This window comes from Xenopus laevis, chromosome 1L, assembly GCF_017654675.1.
Source record: "Xenopus laevis strain J_2021 chromosome 1L, Xenopus_laevis_v10.1, whole genome shotgun sequence".
Classification (NCBI taxonomy): Eukaryota; Metazoa; Chordata; class Amphibia; order Anura; family Pipidae; genus Xenopus; species Xenopus laevis.
Window position 1 is genome coordinate 98,165,375 of NC_054371.1, and position 24,223 is coordinate 98,189,597.

Consider the following 24,223-nt stretch of genomic DNA (forward strand, 5'->3'; position numbering starts at 1 on the left):
GTAAGGGTGGCCTCCTGGCTTTTTCCTGCCACGACCCCTTCCACCTGTAGCCAGTCTGCTTCAGGCTCCTGGCTGGGTTGCCCTTGTGGCTGTGGTGTGTGGATTTCTGAGTAAAAAATATAGCAAATGTAGTTGTTATTGTTCCCTTCATTTTATTGTTTAGCGTTTTTTACAGGCTTTTACATCATTAACACGTGAAGAGAGTGATGAGCAAACAAGCATCAAGGAACACATTCATAATAGAAATTACCTTCAATTATGGGGCTCATTTGCGGTGAGCCACTTAAAGTGGGCCTGTCACCCAGACACAAATCTGTATAATAAAAGTCCTTTTCATTTTTGGAGTAAATTGTTAACATTGTTCACCTTCATGTTCAGTTTTAGTATGTTATAGAATGGGCAATTCTAAGCAACTTTTCAATTGGTCTTCATTATTATTAATTTTTATAGTTTATTAACTATTTCCCTTCTTCTCCTGAGTCTTTCTATCTTTCAAAAGGGGGGCATTGACCCTGTGTAAAAACAAATGCTCTATAAAGCCACACATTTATTGTTCTTGGTACTTTTTTTTTATATTGATGAAATTGCAAACTGGAGAGCTGCTGAATAAACAAATAAATAACTGCAAAAACATGAAAGAATGAAAACCAATTGCAAATTGTCTCAGAATATCACTCTCGATCATACCAACTTAAATCAAAGGTGACCAACCCCTTTAAAGCATTAACCCTTTTTGACTAAACATGTAACCACTTACTATGGATATGCAGGTCCACTTGGGCCACAAACTCCAGCTCCCTCCGCTTCATGTCACTCCACATCCTTTGTAGTATATGGAGGTCAAAGTGGTGCCACAGAGGCGCCGGATCCTCCTCTGCAGCCTGGACATGATGTGCCTTTTGTTGGCCCGTTTGTGTTGGACCCACAAAGTTAGCTAACACAAGTTAGAAAGTAACATAAAATTTGTCTGTCATTTTGCCTTTTTTGTATGCACTACACATGACATTTACCTTTTGTGTTTTTCAGAGGATACAGGATATGGCTGTCAGCCATGGATGCCGACCCCACTGTTCATTCCAGAAAACCAGGCAGAGATGCAGTACAACCTTGCACACAGGTTGCGTGTTGTGTTTGAAATGATATACTCTGAGGAAGTGCCTGCTAGTATGGGCACGAAACGCATCAGTGGTGTGTTATATGCACTGTGCCAATGCTGACAACTTTTTAAATATGAACAAATAAAGGATGTGAAGATTTTTAACGTATCCAGAATGTGTCCTTGAATTAAGTCCGCTGTAGTGAGAGAGAGATCGGTACAACCTTGCACACAGAAAAACACGATGTGTTATTGAACTGCATTTGGTGTCCCAAAGTCCAGATTCCAGTGCCTGGACAAGTCTGGAGGGTGGTTACTGTATGACCCAAAAAAAGTGGCCAACATGATGTGTGTTGCATCCTGCTCAACATTGCAGTCAAACATCGAATGCCAATGGAGGTTGCAGATGATCTCATGCCAGAATTTCCACTCCAAACAGCCACAGAGGATAATTATACAGAGGCTGTAAGGTGCGTTAGAGCACAACTAATTGCCTCAGTTTTTACTATTAAGTAGCTAATATTCATTAACTCAACTTCAAACAGTGTATAAATGTACTTTGATTAATGGTAAAACCCTTTCTTTTTGTTTAGGAGATTAAAGTATAATTTATTCCATATTTATTAAATGTTGATTTCAGGTAAGTATAGGTTATTTTCCTACAAATGTTATTAGATTGTAAGTAAAACATGTACCAGTTCAATTACATGCATGACAAACATAATAGTGTGCAAAGTATGTAATAATATACTATTGAGGTCAAGTTTGACTGAAATGACTAAGAAGACCTGATCAAAGAGTTTTGATAGGTAGCATGTGGTGGTTTTTACCTTAAACACAATTTTGTAATGTAATTAAAACAATACATTACATATTGATATCAAAAAAAATTTATTTAGTTAGTCAAGAAATGCATCACAAAGCAGTATTATTTTTTATACTCCTTCAACAAGGCTTGCCTTTAACTTCAGGGACAACCCTTTTACAAACGTGTTATTTTTTGCTAGCTAATGGCAGCTTTAACCATGTCGTATAAAGTAATGTGAATCAGCCAGCCTACTATGGGGTATATTTATGAAAAATGTCTTGTCACATTGGCAAGTCTGGTACTCAAATTCGGACACTCGATTTCTAAGGCAGTTTTGAAACAGTGACTGAAAAAGTCAAATAAGGAGTTTACTGTGCCTTTGCACCTAGCTGGCACCAATACATAAATGAAGGATTATGTTAAATTGTGCCACTCAATTTCTATGGCATTTTTTAAACAGCGACTGAAAAAGTCAAGTAAGGAGTTTGCTGTGCCTTTGCAACTAGCTGGCACCAATACATAAAAGAAAGGTTATTTTTTTTTTGGCCCCTTGAAGCCTTGCCCCTAAATGGATGCCCACCCCTTTTAGAAGTAGCTGAACCACCTGGAGTTGTGTTAGAAGCAGTGGCAGCTTGCCTTTCACTTGACTCCACACTTGTTAAGCTTAAAGACTGCTGCTTTTCTCCTTCAAGTTGCTGCTGTATGAGGAGCTAGTTTTGAGCCATAATCAGTTGATTCTGTACTTTAAGAAGATGATTTTGATGCACAAGCGCAATGACGCATCTGCTGTCTGCTGTAAATGATCATTTAGTGACATGAAGTCCAGATGTACCAGAATCAATGCTTGTTTCATTTTTACAGTATATGGCTTTTTCTGTTTTCAGTACTACTGAGTTACAGTCAGCTGTTTAACTGATTGATGAAATGGATCGGGATCATAGTGGATTGTTTCCTCCTGCTCTTGAGGCTGCATCTCTTGGGTTTCCTATGGCTTCTAGGGTTTTGTGTGGCTCGGCTAGTTCTGTTGGAATGGCTTCCAGACTGAATATGAGATATACAACTATGAAAAGAAATTAAAATTGTTAGCACTACAAAAAGCTAAGAGTTATATCCGGCATGCAACATGCACAGCTTTGTCTTTCTGCACATTAATTATGCTTTGGTTGTTTTTTTTTCAGAAAATGATGAGTAGTCTCCATTTAACCTTATAAATGTTGTTTTGTACCATCACTATTTCATTTATGCTCAGTACTTACTTGGTACTGTTTGCTGGGATTCTTCCTCCTCCACATAAGTTTCTTGACTCGGCAGCTGGTTTGAGTCCTGTGTGTTATCTGGTCCTAGACAATACAAGTTATATTTTAGGCATGAGCATGTAGCACACATTAGGAGCAGGGTAAAGCAAACTAAATTGTGACAATGACATTAGTAGGGCATTTTAAGAAATGTTTATTAAAATAACTGAAAGTAATAGTTCAACATTTGATACAAACGGTCGCAAATCTGTTAAATTAATAATAAGAGTCCATTATTGTGTGTTTGGCTTTACTTTGCACATTTCTCTAAATGGGAGACAAAAAAGAGGTAAGATCCATACAATTAGCATATATTGCTTTTAACTGTTGCATCTGTGTCAAAACTGCCTTCCATGCAACTTATGGTGTCTGGACCAAGCATTTTTGAAATTTCCTCTTCATAGTCTCTTAATTCCAGTTCAGTAGGTGGTCCTCCTCCAGAACCCCTCATATACTTTTTATGTTCTGCAATTTTTTTTCACTTGTCTGGAAAAACATCATAAGTTTGTGGTTAAGTTTACACATGTAACAGAGCTTTTAGGAGATGCATAAATGCTGGGTTTCTTTCAACATGCCAACATTTGTGACTATACTGAGCCATTTGTATAGTGAAGGGAAAAGGAGTACTTTGAAAATGGCATTCAGGTGGTTATTATATAAAGAGCAATTACATTTTCTAATGAGATAATGCCATTCAGGTGGCAATCACATTTTTTACATGGAAAAGCTAAATGTATGTAAGCATATAGTGAAAGCTTAGCCAGTTAATATTTATTCTGGAAGTTCATATGGCACCTGTACTATATAGGAACTACATTTAAAACACTTGCAAAACTATACTTACGTTGCTATGGCACATGTACTATAACAACTACATATAAAACACTTGCTAAACTACATAGGTTACTATGGTACATGTACTATATTAGCAACTACATTTGAAACACTTGCAAATTAAACATTCAGGTGGTTACTTTATAAAGAGCAATCAAATGTTCTAATGAGATAATGCCATTCAGATGGCAAGCACATTTTTTATATAGAAAAGCTAAGTGTATGTAAGCATATAGTGAAAGCCTAGCTAGTTAAATATTTATTCTGGAAGTTCCTATGGCACATGTTGTATAGGAACTACATTTAAAACACTAGCAAAACTATACTTAGGTTACTATGGCACATGTACTATAGCAACTACATTTGAAACACTAGCAAAATTATACTTAGCTTGCTATGGCACATGTACTATAACAACTACATTTAACACACTTACAAAAGCATGGTTTGGTTTGCTAAACTACATGTACCTTAGCAACTAAATTCTGCTTTTCAGGAGCTGGAATAGGATTAGGGCTAAACATTTACACAGAAGCACCAGCAAGTGTGAGTCCTCCTCTTGCTTCTTTGGACATCTTTGGAGAAAGTTGCAAACAGGCAGAAGTCTTCCAGCAAGTTCAGCAGCATCCCAAAATGTCAACTCTCCAGCTGCTCCTTACTCCAAAAGCTAGCGTAACTACGTTACTGTTTTCTCGCCAAACAAGCGAAAATACGCAAGCGATCGTTCGCGGAAGTGAACTTGCGCTCCATAGTGAATTGGCGTAGACGGAGCGAATTTTTGCCAGACGAAGTGTGGCGATGGGATCTAAGCCGTCGCTGCCGCAATTTCGTAGGTAAGTAAATTTGCCCCACCGGAGAAAAGAGCCGTGTGGTCCGAAACATGTAGTACTTAAATAAAATACACAAAGACTTGAAAAGGCTCTCCAATTATTTGTTCATTACATAGTTCTTGACAACGTGTCCCATTTAAGCCCACCCTTATGTTCATGGTCTGCAGTGAGCTAAACACATCTGCCCATTAGTGTGCCATAAGACTTAGGTTAAGAACACCTTAGGATAAGGGCACCCATGATTTTCCTCAACCCTATTTTCAACCTACATCCCCTTTTTCCGTTCTTCTGGAATTTCACCCCCACCTTTTATAGTATCCTTGCCTGACATAAAAGAATGGTGGTGGAAAAAAAGCTGCTTCTTTGAAGATTCACACCTTTTCAACTTTGCTTGCTGGACATAGTTTATCTCCAGAGACTTGAACTGCAATTAGATAAATATTCACTAGGGATCCAATCAGATTGTAGCTCACTTATTTGGAAATAAAAGCATATCCAGCAGTGAAGGGAAATCTGGAAAGTTTAAAGAAAGTATCTTACTCCCTTGTGGCCCAGCTGTGCTGCAATTGCATACCTTCCAACATTTGAAAACTGTGAGGGTTATAATTAAAGGGATATCATGGGAAAACAGTTTTTGTCAAAATGCATTATTTAATAGTGCTGCTCCAGCAGTCTTCTGCGCTGAAATCTATTTTTCAAAAGAGCAAACAGATTTTTTTATATTTAATTTTGAAATCTGACATGGGGCTAGACGTATTGTCAGTTTCCCAACTGCCTTCAGTCATGTGACTTGTGCTCTGGTAAACTTCAGTCACCCCCTCCCTTCCCCCCAGCAGCCCATCAGAATAATGGGAAGGTAACAGCTGCCTAGTAGATATAAGAACAGCACTCAACTGTAAAAATCCATAACTTCTATGAGTACTGTGGTAGTGAATATTTTAGCCACACCTGAACATACCATGCCTCTCAAGCATTCCATTAGCATCCCCAACCCTCTCCTCTCCAGGGGTTATCTGGGGCGCTTTCCTTCAGTCTGGGATGTCCTAATTATAGCAAGGAGGCCATTTTGTGGACACTTATTAAGGCAAGCCTTGCATCATCTCAGAATCTTGTTCGTGCACCAGAATGGGGGACATGATGTCCATCCCCAAGCACTAGTTACACAATTAAACGGTGAAGAGAGCGGGGGAAAGTGTGGAGAGCAGTGACATCTAGTAAGTGCTGAATAGAAAGTGAAAGTAATTGTCTGCCCCGCCTCTATGCCTAAGCCATAAAGGAGGGGCAGACAATATTTGATTGACAGCTGAGATTTCTAAAAGCGCTTACAACAGCTATGAAAGATTTAATAAAAAATAAAAATTAGATTTCCTGTTTAATTTAAAAAGGACTTCTAAAGATGTTTGTGTCTGGGTGACAGGTCCACTTTAATGTGTTGCTGTTAGGCCTTTTTTTTAACAATTTCGCTACACACAAAAATTTGTTTCCATCAATCATCAGAGGAAGATGTGTTACCCCCGCAACCAGCGTATAATAATCCATATAATATTAATGCACAGCCACTGGCAGATAAACCCAGGGCCAATTCTTCATTTTTCACGGTTGTTTAGTTTTACCTTGCTTTAGTTGCACAAAAACACAGAAAAAAATTGAGGAACCTCCGCCACTGTTAAAAAAAAAAAATCTTTCACAATCAAATCTTTTACAAAAGATTTGAGACTTGGCCAAATCCCAAAATAGTGTATTTGGTGCTTCCTTACTAACCAAAAGATTAATGTTAGCTCCATGGCCATTTCAGTGGGGGCTTGCCGGGCTCTTTGGCACGGGTCTTGGTCAGCAGACATGTCATCTAAGATGATTCTCTTCCGTTTGAAGGCCAACGTCTTTTTGGTACCATGCTGGATGAAGTGATATGAAAAGCCTCTGGAGGGAAAAGTCTGTTTTTGCCCCAGGGAAAGAAAAATCAGAAAGTCATGCATTTCAAGTCCCACTCAGCAGTCCTTCAGGCCAGAATGAGAAGGCGTCAAGCCTTTCTCATGGAGAAAGGGATGTGCAGTTCAACAAAAAATCCTCTTGACTAACCGTCCATGATGGGGAAGGTGGGGGCCAGGTTGGCAAGGTTCTACGGACATCAGCTTTCCACCACCTCAGACCAGTGTCTACTGGACATCTTAAGGGGATATTTCCTAGAATTCACTTCAATTCCTCCAGAAGACCATTTTATAGTATCCTCTTATCCCAGAGCAAGGCAAAAAAAGAGAGCCATTTCATCATTATCCACGGTGGTTGATGGAGGAAAAGGTGTTTACTCCAGTTCCAGCGGCAGAGACGAAGAGAGGTTTTACTCAGTCCTAATTTTGATCAAGAGGACCTTGGGAGATTGGAGACTCATTCTGGATCTGAAACTAGTGAACAGGTACCTGAGAGTTCACAAGTTCAAAATGGAATCCATTTTTTTGGTCATTGCAGCAATGAATCCAAGGGACTGGCTCCTCTCCATCGATTTACAGGATGCCTACCTGCATATCCTGGTAGAAGAACCTCACCAACGCTTTCTTCTCTTCACTATTGAAGGAAAGCATTTCCTGTTTCTGTGCCTGCCCTTCGGCTTGTCCACATGCCAGAGGGTGTTTTCAAAAGTGTTAGTGACATTGGATGCAGCTCTCCTGCTGGACGGCATTTCCATTTGGCACTATCTCGACAACATCCTTGTGTCAGCCAAACAGAGAAGCACCCTGCTCCATCATTGGGACCGAGTCATCAGTTTTCTGGAAACCCATAAGTGGTTGATAAATTCGGAGAAAAGCCAGCTGATCATGATTCCTGAATCAGGAAGGGTCAGTCTCTTTTCCTCCCCAGAGGGTCAGTACTCTCGCCAATCTTGCTTCAAGCTTTCAAATCAAGGAGCTAGGTTTCAGCCAGAGATTTGATGTCCCTGATAGGTTCCATGGCCTCCACCATTCCGATCACAAAATGGGCAATATGGCACAAGAGGCCAGCTCAGTACCTCTTCCTAGATCCATTGGAACAGGTGGGAGAAAGACTGTAACTAGTTAATTCCCTTTTGCTTCAAAGACTCGATTCAGTGGTGGCTATCTGAGAAAAATCTGGCACAAGGTTTTAATCTGTATCAACCTCAATGGAGAATCTTAGTCACGGATGCCTCGACTCTAGGCAGGGTTTAACCGATCCTGGATTGGGCAGAGAAAAATCTCTGCTTGCTAACTGCAGATTACCTTCCGGGAATAGGCAATCAGAAAGCAGATTTTCTTGAATCACAAATAGGCTTTGAATAAGGAGGAATTCCAGATGCTGGGAGAAAGATTTGAGGTTCCGGAGGTTGATCTCTTTGTAACATGTTCCAACACAAAGCTTCCAGTATTCTTCTCCAGGAAGTTTTGCCCTAAAGTAAAAGCGCTGGATGCTCATCTTCAGGCTTGTTCCTTCAACCTAGACTATGCCTTCCTCCATTTCCTCTCATCATCAAAGCCCTTCTGAAGACCGCTCAGGCAAGCAAGTTGACTCTGGTTACTCCAAATTGGCCACGCAAGCCTTGGTACCTGTTGCTCTTCATATTGAGTGTTTCCTCCTTGGCCTCTTTCCTGGAGGAGGGATCTGTTGTGCCAAGGTCCTCTTCTGCACCCAAACCCAGCACCTCTGTCCCTTCAGGCTTAAAAGTTGAGCGCACGCGATTGGTAGGGTTCAGATTAGATCAGATGGTGGTGGAAACGCTGCTTAAGGCAGGGAAGCCCTCTACTTCTTTTTCTTACTAACTTCTTCTTTCCTGTCTTGGTGCTCCAGGAGTATAGATACCTTGGAAGAACCTTCTCTTTCCCAAATTTTGGGGTTTCTCCAGTCTGGTCTAGACAAAGGCCTGCAGTATAGAACCCTGAAGCTCCATGCCTCTGCTCTCTCTGATAAAAAGGTTCTTCAAAGCGGCTCTTAAGGTTTGCCCTCCTGTGAACAAAGTGCTTCCAGTTTGGAGCCTTCCTCTTGTGTTAAGATTCTTGTCCATGCCACCTTTCAAGCCCCTGGAACCTGTCTCTACCTGGTATCTCACTTTCAAGACTCTATTCCTACTAGCCATAGCCTCCGCATGCAGGGTAGGAGAGTTAAAGGTCCTTTCGTGCTCTCCAGAGCACATTTCCCTCCTTCGTGAATGAGTGATTCTTAAGCCATTGAAGTCCGTTCTCCCCAAGGTGGTCTTAATCTTTACCTTGTTCCAGCAATCACGCCTTTGCAGCAGGAGCCCATCTTGCATTTTCCTCAGTAAATTAATGTCCGCAGATTGGTGTCCTGTGTTTTTCTCACCCATTGGGATAGCATGGCTTGGTGTATCCAATTGTGGCCAGGAAAAGGGAGAATTGTTTTCATACTTACCGTAATTCTACTTTCCTGGCCACTCTCCATATCCGCATTCCCTACTTCCTTCAGAACTAGAACATTTTATAAGACATGGTAGGGCTGTTTCTTGGGTACCTTTATAACTGAGGGGAGGTACAGTCTGGTCTATTGGCAGGGTTGGGAGGAGCCTCCCGATTGTAATGCTGATATGGAGAGTGGCCAGTAAAGAATTACAAAGTATGAAAATAATTCCCCCTTTTTATGCACAAAAATTCTACTGATTTGGAAAGCTTAATTTCTTTTGCATGTGCCAATACCAAATATGTTTAGTTTTATTAAGATTTCTGACTTCTAATGATCAAAAACTCCCAGCTGTCAAATGCCACATTTTTTAACACTTCAGCAGAATACTGCATACTTTAGATAACAAAGCCAAAAAAGCCAAACAGTAGGTTTACCCCATGAACCATATATATTTCAAAAGTACCGTATATACTCGAGTATAAACCGAGTTTTTCAGCATCCAAAATGTGCTGAAAAAGTCTACCTCGGTTTATACTCGGGTCAGCGAGCAGTAGCTGAGATTGCAGTCACTTTTAATCATTCCTATACCAACAGTTCACTTGGGGAGAGACTGCAATATCACACAGTGCCCTCTGTTGGTTATATGAAAGAATAACAGTGCGCCCTCTGTTGGTTATATGAAAGAATAACAGTGACTGCAATATCACACAGCACCCTCTGTTGGTTATATGAAAGAATAACAGTGTGCCCTCTGTTGGTTATATGAAAGAATAAAAGTGACTGCAATATCACACAGCACCCTCTGTTGGTTATATGAAAGAATAACAGTGCGCCCTCTGTTGGTTATATGAAAGAATAACAGTGACTGCAATATCACACAGTGCCCTCTGTTGGTTATATGAAAGATTAACAGTGACTGCAATATCACACAGCGCCCTCTGTTGGTTATATTAAAGAATAACAGTGACTGCAATATCACACAGCACCCTCTGTTGGTTATATGAAAGAATAACAGTGACTGCAATATCACACAGCACCCTCTGCACATGGTAGTGGGACAGTGAGACAATGCACACAGTAATCTGTTTGGCAATTCTCTGTCACCATCAACTTTGCAAAGAAGTCCGGTTGATCGCTGGGGGGTCGCTTTGGCAGAATGTGCGCTTCTGGGAGACGGCTGTAGTTGTGTCTAGGCTTATACTAGAGTCAATAAGTTTTCCCAGTTTTCGTAGGTGAAATTAGGTACCTCGGCTCATACTCGGGTCGGCTTATACTCGAGTATATACGGTACACATTCTGCCGAATCCAAAATGGGTAACCTCATCTTTCTATTTACCAAACATTAAAGCTATTCAAAGCATACCAAAACATGCTATTAGATACCAAGAAAAAACTTCCTAAATATGAATGCCATGGGTCCGCTGAACAGTTTGATGCCCATTGTGCATAAGATTACCAAAGTAGATTTACAAATTTAGAGACCCCAAAATGAAGTTACAATGCTTTCCCAAAATTGGCGGTTTTGATAAAATGTGTGAAAATTGCCTCAAAGCTTCCATTTTCCATCATTTTATCTCCCTCCCCATATTATTAGGTATTAGTATTCATGGTAAAAGTGGCAAATAAGTGTCAACCCCAGAAAACCTCATTTTCAAAAAATACACATTCTAACTAATTTTACCCCTATATATGCCCCACAATTTATAAAGTAACAGCATAAAACATTCTAAATATCAATGTCATGAATATCTACATAATAGTTTGATGCCCAATAGGCATAGATTTACCACACTATGTGACGTACAAATGCACCCAAATGAAAATAGTGTAAATGAATTTTCAGGTCTGACATTATTGCTGCTGAAAATTGTCTCAAAGTTTGCATTTTACCCCATTATATGAACACATTGGTGCTCTATATGCATAGGTTTACCAAATTGTGGGGAGTATTAAGGCACTCAAATGGATTTAAACTGTAGCAGACACAATTTCAATGGGTAGTGTAATCGGCAGTCAGAATCACCTAGGAAAATGCAATAAAATGCACCATAATCACCTAAAATGTAATACAGTCACCAAAACATCATACAAAGATCATAAAATAGGTATTGCACTGTGCGGTTAGCAAATATGCTATTTGCAATGGCAATAAAACATTTTTTTAAGCCAAAAGAACATACACAAAAAAAGCCACAAAAATGTGTACATGTACACTTTGCAATTGTGTGTTATGTACGTATGTATGTGTGCAAGTATGTGTGACTCCTGTGAATATGTAAAAGCATCTTCATCCCCCAACTATATACATGTGTTAAATGTATATCAGTGTACAATGTTTGTGTGTGTGACCAGGGCTGCCATCAGAAATCACGGGCCCCCGTACAACAAAATTTTCTGGGCCCCCTGGTCCTGCCCACCCCAGCCCGACCCCCCAAGCCCCACCCCCAAATCCCACCCACACCACATTAAAAAGGCCACACACAGACATTTTGTTTTCAAAACTCATCAGTTAATAGGGCTTCTCAAGCATAATTATATACTAAAATCAGAGTCTTTAAAGGAGAAATTAATTTTATTATACAGAGAAAGCTCAATTTTACATGTCCTGATTTTAAGTTTTCCCTTTCATAGTTACATAGTTACATAGTTAAATTGGGTTGAAAAAAGACAAAGTCCATCAAGTTCAACCCCTCCAAATGAAAACCCAGCATCCATACACACACCCCTCCCTACTTTTAATTAAAATTCTATATACCCATACCTATACTAACTATAGAGTTTAGTATCACAATAGCCTTTGATATTATGTCTGTCCAAAAAATCATCCAAGCCATTCTTAAAGGCATTAACTGAATCAGCCATCACAACATCACCCGGCAGTGCATTCCACAACCTCACTGTCCTGACTGTGAAGAACCCTCTACGTTGCTTCAAATGAAAGTTCTTTTCTTCTAGTCTAAAGGGGTGGCCTCTGGTACGGTGATCCACTTTATGGGTAAAAAGGTCCCCTGCCATTTGTCTATAATGTCCTCTAATGTACTTGTAAAGTGTAATCATGTCCCCTCGCAAGCGCCTTTTTTCCAGAGAAAACAACCCCAACCTTGACAGTCTACCCTCATAATTTAAGTCTTCCGTCCCTCTAACCAATTTAGTTGCACGTCTCTGCACTCTCTCCAGCTCATTTATATCCCTCTTAAGGACTGGAGTCCAAAACTGAACTGCATACTCCAGATGAGGCCTTACCAGGGACAGTTAATGCCCTTTTTTATGCAAGACAGAACTTTCCACGCCATTTTTTTGTGGTCCCACAATATATAACGCACTTCCCTGATTTTCAATTTTCACCAATTTTACACCATTTTTTTATGGTCCCCTGAAAAATGTAATATTGTGGTTCAACAATATTTAGTCTTAAAACTGTGACATCTGGCACTGATTTTCCAGGATTCCCTCTAACACCTGAATTGTTCTTGAATAAACTGCAGTTGCTTTGCCGCTGCCCTCCTAGGAAGATGGGTAGGAGATACAGTGTTAAAGGGCCTGGGTAAAGCTATCTTATGTACCAGTATAGGGAAATCTAATGAATTATGAGGCAAGGCATTCTTTGGCACACCAGTGATTTGGATGTTGTTTTCACTAAAGTTAAACCAGAATGTACTATGAGATGACCATCAGATACAAGGTGAGAATGAAAGGGTTAAAACTGCAAAGTTCCAAAGTCTGTGGTTACTCAAGGAGGTGAAAAAAGGTGAAGACTGAAGTGCACCCTGTAGATTTGTGGCTTTATTGGCAGGTACACACTTAACATTAGTAATGAACAGATGCAGGCAGCCCGAAACACTCAATCCCACAAAGCAACAAAACGAGTGCATTACCAGCGCAGAGCTGAGGTCACGGCCTGTAACTAACTACAGGGAACAGAGGTCGGTCACAGTCCCAGGATATCACGCCAGTTTCCTGTTGCCATCTGCAGCACATGGAGTCCTCCAATCCTGTGACCTATCCATCATGCCCCGCGTCCAGCCGCAACAAGCACAACTTTATTTGTATAGCTGGTTAGTGCGCACAGTACCAATGAGCAGCAACAATCTACAACAGCCACAGCTATGTCACTCACCATTTAAAAGGGTTTTGTTGTGTTTCGGGGACGCAAGGGGGGCCTGAGTAATCCAGAAAATTCAGCGCGGCCGGGTCCCCCTTAAAGCACCGGGCCCGGTACAGCTGTGCCTCCCTGATGGCGGCCCTGTGTGTGACACTAACCTAACCTGGGCTAAGCAGGCTATAGATCCAACTGGAGGAGACATCCAGGAGGAAGAGGACTATGCCATCCTGCAGGAGTTGGGCAGTGGGGTGGTGCTGGGGTGTCCAGTAAGGAAGAGGACTATGCCATCCTGCAGGAGTTGGGCAGTGGGGTGGTGCTGGGGGGTCCAGGAAGTAAAGGCAGCAGCAGGGGCTGCTTGAGGTTTCTGGGCTATCGCGGACCAGGGACCGCTAATTCCTTCACTCTGCTTGTTGCCTAGGGTCTGGGGAATTAGCAGGGAAAGAAGGAGTGGCATGGGCACTCCAAAGCTCCCCAACCAGGAAGTGCTACAGATCATAGAATATACAATCTCGGAGTTCAAGAGGCTAGCAAACCAGCAAGTCACTGGTGCTAGGTTCAGGTACTGCACATGTAAACTGCTGATGCTTATTCAGCTAATCCGCCTGAAACCACTGGTGTCAACCAGCAATCATTCATGTAACCACTGGTATACCCCCCCTGGGCCACGCCTGCCCTGTCGCCCAAGCCCCACCCAAGATCCCGCTCACATCACCGTTAAGACCGTTAAGACCACACAGACATCAGTGCTAAAATAGTAACCCCCCCATACACACAAGTTATAAAAAGCTATTGATGGTCAGGGCCCCCTTATAAGTTAAAAAAAACATTGGCACCAGGGCCCCCCATAAAAGTTTTTTTTTTAAAAGCATTGGTGCCAGCCCCCTTTACAAGTAAAAAAAAAAAATTGGCTCCCCAAAGAATATTTTTTAAAAAAATATTGGTGCCAGGGCCCCCCTTACAGGTTAAAAAAAGTGGGGCCCCAAAGAATATTTTTTTTAAAAAAAAACATTGGTGCCAGGGCCCCCCTTACAACTTAATAAAATTGGGGCCCCAAAAAATATTTTTTAAAAAAAGGTTGTTGGCAGGGGCCTATAGAATATTAAAATAATATATTGGTGGCCAGGAGATTAAAAAAAAAAAACACAAATTGGTGTTCAGTAGAATTGAACTCATGGCTTCAGGACATCACCTCCTTTCGTGACTTTGGGTCTTTTCGCCACTTCACGGCTTCAATTTCGGCTGTTTTGGTGACTTTGGGTCTTTTTGCCACTTTGGGACTTCGGCTTCGGATCTTTTCGCCGATTCGGGAGTTCGGTTTTGACTGTTTTCGTGGCTTCGGGTCTTTTTGCTGATTCGGGACTTCAGCTGTTTGCTTTTCGGGACTTCAAAAATGGCCGCAAAGCTTCAGAGGGGGCCCGGATCTTTTTAAAAGTGCAGCACTGCCGGGCCCCCCTTCATGCCCAATCCCGGGACACTTGTCCCCCCCGATAGCCAGTCAATGGACATGCTGCATGTGTTGTACAAACTAGCCACCTGCACTCACTCCCAAGCTAGCTGAAGTGCATGCATCCACCAGAGCGAAAGATAGCTCAAGCAGTAGCACAGAAACTAGCACTGCACTTGCAACCCTTGACCCACAAGTCACCTTCTACCCATGGAACCACTGATGCATTAGCCAGTTACTGTACCTGCATAACACTGTCCCAACCAACAGCTGTTGAATACCAATCCGCACAGAAACTAGCTACTGCTTACACAACTCTGGGCAACGCTGGCATGTGATCCAAAGCCATATGCCAAACATGCTAAATTCTGGTGTAGATTAGCAACCATGCATACAAGCACCATAGCCATGCCATAAGCCCCGTCTGCCAATGGCTGTTGCCCTGCCATAAAACAAACAGTGATGCTTGCCAATGGACAAAGCAAAGGCTGGCCACATGTGCCAAGGGCAGCAAATGCTGACAGCCACATGCTAAAAAGGGGTGGGTTGTGGGAGCACTCTAAGGCTAAGTCAAATTTACCTACAAACAGAAGAGGGGATTTGAGCAATGCACATTCGCTGGTCCACTTTAACTAGTAATTCATGTCTGCATACTTTCAAAAACAGGGGATTTGATGTGTTCTAGTTATGATTATGAAGTTGGCAAGCCACCATACCATATGCTAAACCCGTATGGGTGCTCTATTTTTCATAGGCTGGTACCTCCCTGCATAGTAGCATTTCCTGGGATTGGTGTCTCCTAACCAAGAGATTGGTCTCATAGGGTTTAATCAAAAGAGAGATTACTCAAACTACCACCCATGTTTTACCTTTTCACTGCCAGCCAATTTAGTACTTCTGGTACTTCTACTGCCAGACAGTTTTTCAACATTTTGTGCTTTCACTTCAAGGTAATTTCCTGGACATTTAGTTTACCTAGGAAAACTAATTATATTTTTTGTTTTCAGCACAACCTAAGCTTTCTAAATATGCTAAATTGTTGTGTAATTCCACTTCTGAAACAATATATAGTCTTTTAAAGGTCTTAAAAATGTAAAAAAAAGTTTTATTGATATAAACACATATATCAGAAACATCATTTATTTTATGCAAGAAAATAGAAATGATTTGGAAAGTGCATTATCTGCTGAAAGCAACAATACCCAATATGTATAGTTTAAAATAAAATTCTGATTAGTATAGGTCAAAAACTCCTAGCAGTGCAGTACCAAATTTCCAAATCACTGCTCTAGAAATCTGTGTACATTTGTTTTCAAGGTCAAAAATTCCACTAAAAGTCGGTTTGCCAGCAAACCAAATATTTTTGGAAAGAACAGATTCTGACAAAACCAAAATAAGTAAATGTCTTTCTACTACAAAGTACCCAGTCGCAACTCTTACCTACATTAATTAAGGATTTTGGGGCAGATGCTATCTATATATTAAGAGCCGTGCACAGGTCCACTTCAATTATAATACATAAATTAGAGACATGCACAGCTTCTCACTTAAAACATTTATTTGTGCATTTTTTTGTGCACAGCAAAATTGCATATTAACACATTTACAAACACACCAGAGTGCAGTGTCTCCCCCCGGTCTGCCTACCTTGTGTTAGCCACACCCTCCTGACACGATTCGCGCTATTGGGCGCTTCATCAGAGGAAGTGTGGCTAGTACCGGTCATGTCCCTTAAATACTTGTGGGTTTGTTTTGTACAGGTTTCCGGGGCTACCCATATAGCTATCATCATTAACCCTCACCACTCAGCTTATAACATATTCTATTCCATTCTAAGATGCTAGCCTCTACAGTTCCCCATAGTGAATTCTAAAAAAAATGTTTAAATCATTTTCAATCATTAAGATACGGAACATGACCATTTAAATGATTCCCATAGTTGCAATAAAACAAATCAGTGCATAATAATAAAAATACTCTTACCTACATTTATCGGTTTACATAATATTTTCTGAAAACTTTTAACCCTTTCTCTGCCAGCCATTTTGTCAAGCAGTTTTTAGACATTTTGTACTCTTTCACTTTAAGAGCCTTTCCTGGGGCAGTCTTTTAGTTTACCCAGGAAAACAATATATTGTTTTTTTCAGGACAACCTGAACTAAGTGTCTAATAAAATGAAAAAAATCATGTTTCACAAAGAACAATCACATATATCAGAAACATCATTTATTTTATGTACGAGAACACAGCCGATTTATAAAGATCTATGTCTACTGAATGAGGCAATACCAAATATATATAGTTTTATGGAGATTTCTCACTTGTATAGATCAAAATCTCTAAGCAGTGCACAACCAAATCTCCAAAGCACCACTCCCCAAACGGCATACTTCTCATTTCAAGGCCAAACATTTCACTAACAAGGTTTACCCTAGAAAACTACCCATTATTAGAAAGAACAGATTCTGGTGAATCAAAAATGGGTAAATATATCTATGTACTCCAAACTACCACGTTGCAATTGTTTCCTAGAGTTATAATGTTTTATAGAAATTGGTGATTTTTTTGAAAAATGACCTCAAAGCTTCAACTCTACAGCATCATATCTCCCACACATCATTAGGTATCAAACACGCCAAATATGAAAGCCTGGGGTCCACTGAACAGTTTGATGCCCAATATGTATAGGTTTACCTAAGTATGTAGTATATAGGGGCCCTAAAATGTAGACATACATTTGGGGGTTTGGGGGGGGGCAAAGTAAAAAAAAGTACGTTCACCCCAGAAAACCATATATTTTCGGAAAGTACACATTCCCCCGAATCCAAATTGGGTATGCATGTCTTTCTACTCCACAGCACCAAGCCGCAAACCCTTCCTAAATTTGGCAATTTTGGTGACATTTTCTAAAATCACCTCAGAAATTCCAACCTGCAGCATCCCATTTTCCCACATAATATTATGTACCAATATAAATCACCCCAAATAAGAAAGCATGGGGTCCCCTTAACAGTTTGATGCCCAATATGGTCTTTCATTTCAGGTACTGCAAAATCAACACATTTACATCATTTTGGGAGGGGGGGTGCAAAGGTAGAAAAAGTATGTTTACCCCAGAAAACCATATATATTTGGAAAGTACATCCCCCCGAATCCAAATTGGGTATGCGTGTCTTTCTACTCCAAAGTACCAAGTCGCAAACCTTTCCTAAATTTTTTGACATTTCCAAAAATCACCCCAAAATGAAGACCCCTATATGGTCTGTAATTTCAGGTACTGCAAAATCAACACATTTACATAGTTTTTTGGGGGGGGGGGGCAAAGGTAGAAAAAAGTAAGTTCACCCCAGAAAACCATATATTTTCGGAAAGTAAATATTCCCGCAAATCCAAATTGGGTATGCATGTCTTTGTCCTCCAAAGTACCAAGCCACAAACCTTTCCTAAATTTGGTGATTTTGGTGTTTCCAAAAATCACCTCAAAATTTCCAACCTGCAGCATCGTATTTCCCACATACTTTTCGGTATCAAGACAAATCACCCCAAATATGAAAGCCTGGGGGCCTCTAAACAGTTTGATGCCCAATATGTATAGGTGTACCCAAGCACGTGGCATATAGGGGCCCCAAAATGAAGACCCCCATATGGTCTGTCATTTCATGTACTGCAAAATCAACACATTTTCATATTTTGGGGGTGGGGGGAAGGTAGAAAAAAAGTACGGTTAGCCCAGAAAACCATATATTTTCAGAAAATATAAATTTCCCGAATCCAAATTGGGTATGCATATCTTTCTACTTCAAAGCACCAAGCCACAAACCTTTCCTAAATTTGGCAATAAAAGCAACGGTTTTTACATTTCTGAAAATCACCTAAAAATATTGCAATTGGCCACATTTATCTCACCCTATTTCTTACATACAATTGTAAAACACCATAATTATTGATGCCAATGGTCTACTGAACAGTTTGATGCCCAATATGTATTGATATGCCAAGGCAGCTAGCATGTGCGGACCCCAAATGAAAATAGTGCAAATGAGTTTTCTCCGTAGCCGATTCGCCTTCTGTGAACATAGACCCTTGACTTCATATTATGTGCCTCAAGACCCTCCTAACAGCAAAGACCCCCCAAAACCATATATTTTTGGAAAGTACACATTCTGATGAATCCAACAAAGATAAAGACGTCTTTCTACACCAAACAACCAAACTGCGAATCTTTTCTAAATGCAGAGGTATTTTACAACATTTCTGGAAATCGCCTAAAAATTTTGCAGTTTGCCACACTCATTGCACACAATGTTTTACGTACAAAGAAAAATCACCCTAAATATAGACGTCAGATGTCTACTGAATAGTTTGATGCCCAATATGCATAGATTTACCAAAGTATGTGGTGTGTATGGACCACAAAAACGCTAGCCAACTAAGCTGCTGAAAAGAGAGCCCCAACTGTGCGTTATGTGCCGTAAGACCCCCAAACTGTAAATAGAACGTACGGTGTACATTCTTGGCAGCCTGAGCCCTGAACTGCCAGCACGTACGACGTACGTGCTTGGCGGTTAAAGGGTTAAAAATTATCACAAAGCTTCCACTTTGCAGCATCTTATGTTCCACATATTAGGTACCAAAATAAAACACCCTAAATATGATAGACAGGGGTCCACTTAATAGTTTGATGCCCAATGTACCCCCATTTATGTACATGGCATGTAGAGACCCAAAGATATACCTTGTGCATACTAATTTCAATTTATGTATAAACACACTGCCTGTTTTATGTAGGGTAAAGCTGCAAAAAATTGCCTAAAAGAATTGCAACTTTCCACATTTATCTCACACGAATTATACATAGGGTTGCCACCTTTACTAAAAAATATTACCAGCCAGTGGGGGGCGTGCCGCAAAAGGGGCGGAGCAACATCATAGACACGTCCACAGCGCTGGAAAAAAATTGTAATACCGGCCTCGGCCTTGGCAGGTGTTTTACCGGCTAGGCCAGTAAAATACCGGCCGGGTGGCAACTCTACTTATACATACACAGATAAAATGATGAATACGATGTCAGTGGTCTACGGAACATTATGATGGCCAATATGCATAGATTTACTAAAGTATGTGGGCTGCAAGAACCCTTTCTTTTGCAGCAAAGATCTGCGTCAGACCGATTATTGACCACAATTTCTTTTGGGAGAACGAACATATCTAACTATACTTTCATAATATCGAGCAGCAAAAACCGACACCCCAAAAATGGGCGGAATGCTGCACTGACAGTACGAGCCTACTAGAAAACGATTTTTCAGGTAAGAAAATCTTCATTTCTAGGTTGGCCCTACCTGGGGGGAAGTCCCAAAGCCATCCCAAAGCTCCAAAGCCGTCCAAAAGGGTGGGCAATTTACTATAATGTTGAAGGTTTTTTTCTTTTTCTTTTCTCTTTATTATGCAGGAACTAAGTGCTACTGCTGCTTCTAGCACCTTCCTGCCAAATGCTGCTTCTGAAGAAGCTAAAAAATCTAACTTATAGAACTTTGAAAAAGTGTGCAAAGAGGACCAAGTAGCGGCCTTGCATAGCATTTCTGGTGAGGACATGTTTTGAAGTGCCCAAGAAGCACTGAGCTGTTATAGAAAAAGGTGGCGTTTTGCCTTTGGATTTGTAAGCTTGAGTAATGGCTGCCACTATCCATCTTGCTATGGATCTTTTGGAAGTCGAAGAGCCTTTTTTTGTGAGGAGCATAAGAACGTATAATGAATCAGATTTCCTGAATTCCGCTGTTCTGTGTAAGTAGAATGTAAGTGCTCTTACTGGATCTAATTTGTGAAGCTCTTTCTCTTTGTTGTTTTTAGGAGAAGGACAAAATGATGGTATAACTATGTCTTCATTGATATGAAATGATGAAGTGACCTTAGGTAGGTGTGAAGGAACTGTTTTCTTAACAATCTTGTCTTGGTGGAAAATTGTCCAAGGTTTCTTATGTGACAGTGCTGCTAAATTAGAGTAAAAATAAAATGGTAATGGTACTGAGCCCAAAGGTTCAAATGGTGCATGCTGCATAGCGCTTAAAACTAAATTTAAGTCCCAAGGTGGTACAGGGTCTCTGTGTGGTGGATGAAGTTTTAGTAATGCTTGAAAAAACAATTTAACTTCTGGTAACAATATCCATTGTTTCTGAAATAGAGCTGATAGAGCCGAGACCTGTACTTTGAGGGCCGAAACGCTAAGGCCTTTGTGAAGTCCTTCTTGAATAAAATTGAGAATATGTGCAGACTGACAGGTATCCCATGCCAGGTGTTGTTTGGAGCACCAGTTCAGAAATTGTTTCCATGTTCTGCAGTATATACCTAAAGTGGAAACTTTACGTGCTGCCAATAATGTTTGTATTACTGGATCTGAGAAACCTTTGCTCTGCCAGATTTGGGACTCAAAATCCAGGCCATTAAACGTAGTTGTTGAATGTTGTCTGCCTGTGCAGGGCCCTGGCACAGAAGATCGTGAAGCAGGGGCAATTGCCAAGGCTGATCTACTGACAATTGAACTAGGTCTGTGAACCAGGCCCTTCTTGGCCACCAAGGAGCGATCAAAATTGTGATGATTTGTTCATGTCTGATGTTGTCCAGTAGTCTGGGAATGAGTGGAATTGGCGGAAAGGCATATGCTAAACGGCATTTCCATAGGCAGACCAGGGCATCCACTCCCTCTGCCTGTGAGTCCCGTACTTTGGAAAAGAATCAAGGGAGTTGGTTGTTGAATCTGGATGCGATCACATTGAGGCACGGTTGGCCCCACCTGTTGACTATGGCCTGAAATATTTTTTGGTTCAGTTGCCACTCCTCTGGGTCGATTGTGTTCCGACTTAGGAAGTCTGCTTGTCAGTTTAGGATACCTGGAATGAAGATGGCTGTGATCAATACTCTGCCCACTGCCCACTGCATGATGTGCTTTACTTCTATTAGTACTGCTGCACTTCTTGTGCCACCTTGTCGATTTAGATACACTACTGTGGTACCATTGTCCGATTGAATTCTGATATGTTTCTGCTTGAGAGAACCTTGCCAGAAATGTAGTGCATAAAATACTGCCTTGAGCTTGATGCAGTTGATGTGGAGTTTGGTCTCTTTTTGTGACTATTTCCACTGGCAAACTCTCGGGGGCCACATTGCTCCCCATCCTTGACGACTGGCATCCGTGGTGATTACTTCCTGCACAGGTCTGTCCCAGGAATTGCCTTGTGTGATGTGTGGAAGGTGTGTCCACCACTTTAGGCTTTCTTTTGCTTGTGATTATTTGTGAGAGGTCTTGGTGATCTTTGTTTCATTTTTGAAGAAATTCCCACTGAATTGGTCTGAGGTGGGATTTTGCGAATGGAACTGCTGTAATGCTGGCTGCCATGTAGCCGAGTAGAGTCAATATATTTTTTGCTGTAGATTGAGTGCTTATATGGACACTGCATGCTGACCGCTGGAGCATTTGAGTTATGTGTTTGGGCAGGAAAACCATTATCTCTATTGAGTCTACAGTCATGCCCAAGAAGTCTAGTGATTGTGTTGGGGAAAGGAGGCTCTTTTTGACGTTGATCAACCAACAGTGGAGCTGCAGTTGATGGAGGCACTCTTGTGTGTGTTTTAGGGCTTCTTCTGTGTAACTGCTGTGACTAGTAAGCCGTCTAAGTAGGCTGTGACATGAATGCCCTGGAGTCGTAGTGTTGATAGGAGGGCAACGAGTACTTTTGTAAATACTCTTGGTGCCAATGATAGGCCGAATAGGAAGTGCCTGGAACTGAAAATGATCTTTCCCCAGTGCAAATCGGAGGAATCTTTGGTAATTTTGCCAGATTGAGATATGTAAATAAGCATCCTGAATGTCTATTTTTGCCATGAATGCCTGTATTTGACATACTTGTTGAGTGGGTTAAGGTTGAGGACCGGTCTGTAGCTTCCGTCCTTTTTGGGTACTAGAAATAAATTGGAGTAGAATCCTGTGAGGACTTACCCTGGTGGTCTAGTGACCTGGCGGGGACACCCACCACACTGCTCCTCTCTCTTCCTTGTGCTGGTCTCGAAGGGCACATTGGCGCTGGCGCGAAATTCAAACACATTTAAAGGGAAATCAGTGTACAGTCCAGTGCCCATTGTTTGGTTCCACTTAGTGAGTTCCTGGGTGCTAATCCTGTGTATTCTGGTATTCTGATTCCTGTTTTGACCCCTGCCTGCCTGACTAATCTGACTTCTGTGATCCTGACCCTTCCCTGATTATCCGACTATTCTACACTCCGTTATCTGACCCGTGCCTGTCTGACCATTCTAATTGATCCTTTGGTTTTGAACCTTGCCTGTCCGACCTTGATTGTACTCAGCCTGAACCGCCCTCTGCCTGTCTGACCACGCTTTTGGCTAACCCTTGTATTGTGACCTTATGCCCAAAACTTTGCTTAACGATTATGCCCCTCTGCTCGTCCAGAACCCTTGCTTGGCTCCTCTCTTTATAAGACCCGGCAGCATCCAATTAGCCGAGGTCGGCACCCAACACCAGAACAAACACTAGGCACCCTGGTCTCATCTCGTGCTTCACCAGTAGTGTGACTGCCTTTGGGCCTTGGGAGGAGCCCTCGGCTTACTTGGATGCCACCTGGACTTAAACAAGAGGTGCAAGATGAGGGTTCTGGATAGGCAGAGGGGCACAACTGTAGATAGAGTCTTTAAGGCCAAAGGTCATGGTACAAGCAGGAATAGGTGAATTTGTGGTCAGACAGGCAGGATCGAGGCAGGTAGATAGCAGGATCATCAGGCAGGCAAGGGTCAAAACCGGGTAATCAATCAGATGGGGTGAGGCAGAATTGGAATCAAACAACAGGCAGGAGTCAAACCAGGATGTCAAACAGGAGGGACAGACGGAATCAGAGTCGGTTTCAGGCAAGGGTCAGGTTACGGAGGTCAGAGAAGTCAAAAGCCAGGCCAAAACACAGAAGTTCAAAACAGAATTCAGGCAAAACAGGTACTAGCACAAGGCTCAGGAACCACAGGAAACTAATCCTATCATGGGCAAAGAATATAGTATAATGGCCCTTTAAATACCCATAAGGCCTTGCGCCATTGCGCGCTGGCGTCACGCGTCAGCGCCTTTAAAAAGAACAGAGAAGCGCCACGCGCGCCCTTAGCTGATCGGCTCATCAAGGAGAAGACCGGCGTGGCGGGCGTCCCCGCCGAGAGCGCGGTGGGTGTCCCTGCTGGCCCGCTAGACCACCAGGGTTACTAGGAAAATTGGTGTGGGATTGCTTCCTGAGGCAGTCAGCTTTGATGTCTTCTACTGAGACCCAAGAGTTCTCCTCAGGACCAAAGCCCTTCCACTTAGTGAGATATTGCAGCTTACCTCGTACGAGGCGGGAATCAAGGAACTCTTGGATCTCAAATTCAGGCTGACCTTCAACCAAAACTGGGGGAGGAACAGA

The 24,223-nt window shown here is 41.6% G+C and overlaps 1 protein-coding gene and 1 long non-coding RNA gene across 3 annotated transcripts in view; one reads left to right on the forward strand and one right to left on the reverse strand.

Moving 5' to 3' along the window:
- LOC108711999 overlaps positions 1 to 1,265 on the forward strand; it is a 10,476-nt gene extending 9,211 nt beyond the window's left edge. Inside the window, exon 2 of the long non-coding RNA XR_001934952.2 lies at positions 1,027 to 1,265. This is a non-coding gene — a long non-coding RNA (uncharacterized LOC108711999). The remainder of the gene's footprint in view (positions 1 to 1,026) is intronic.
- The window catches only part of LOC108711853 (receptor-type tyrosine-protein phosphatase S), a 554,677-nt gene that overhangs the window by 455,807 nt on the left and 74,647 nt on the right, over positions 1 to 24,223 (reverse strand). The window lies entirely within an intron of this gene.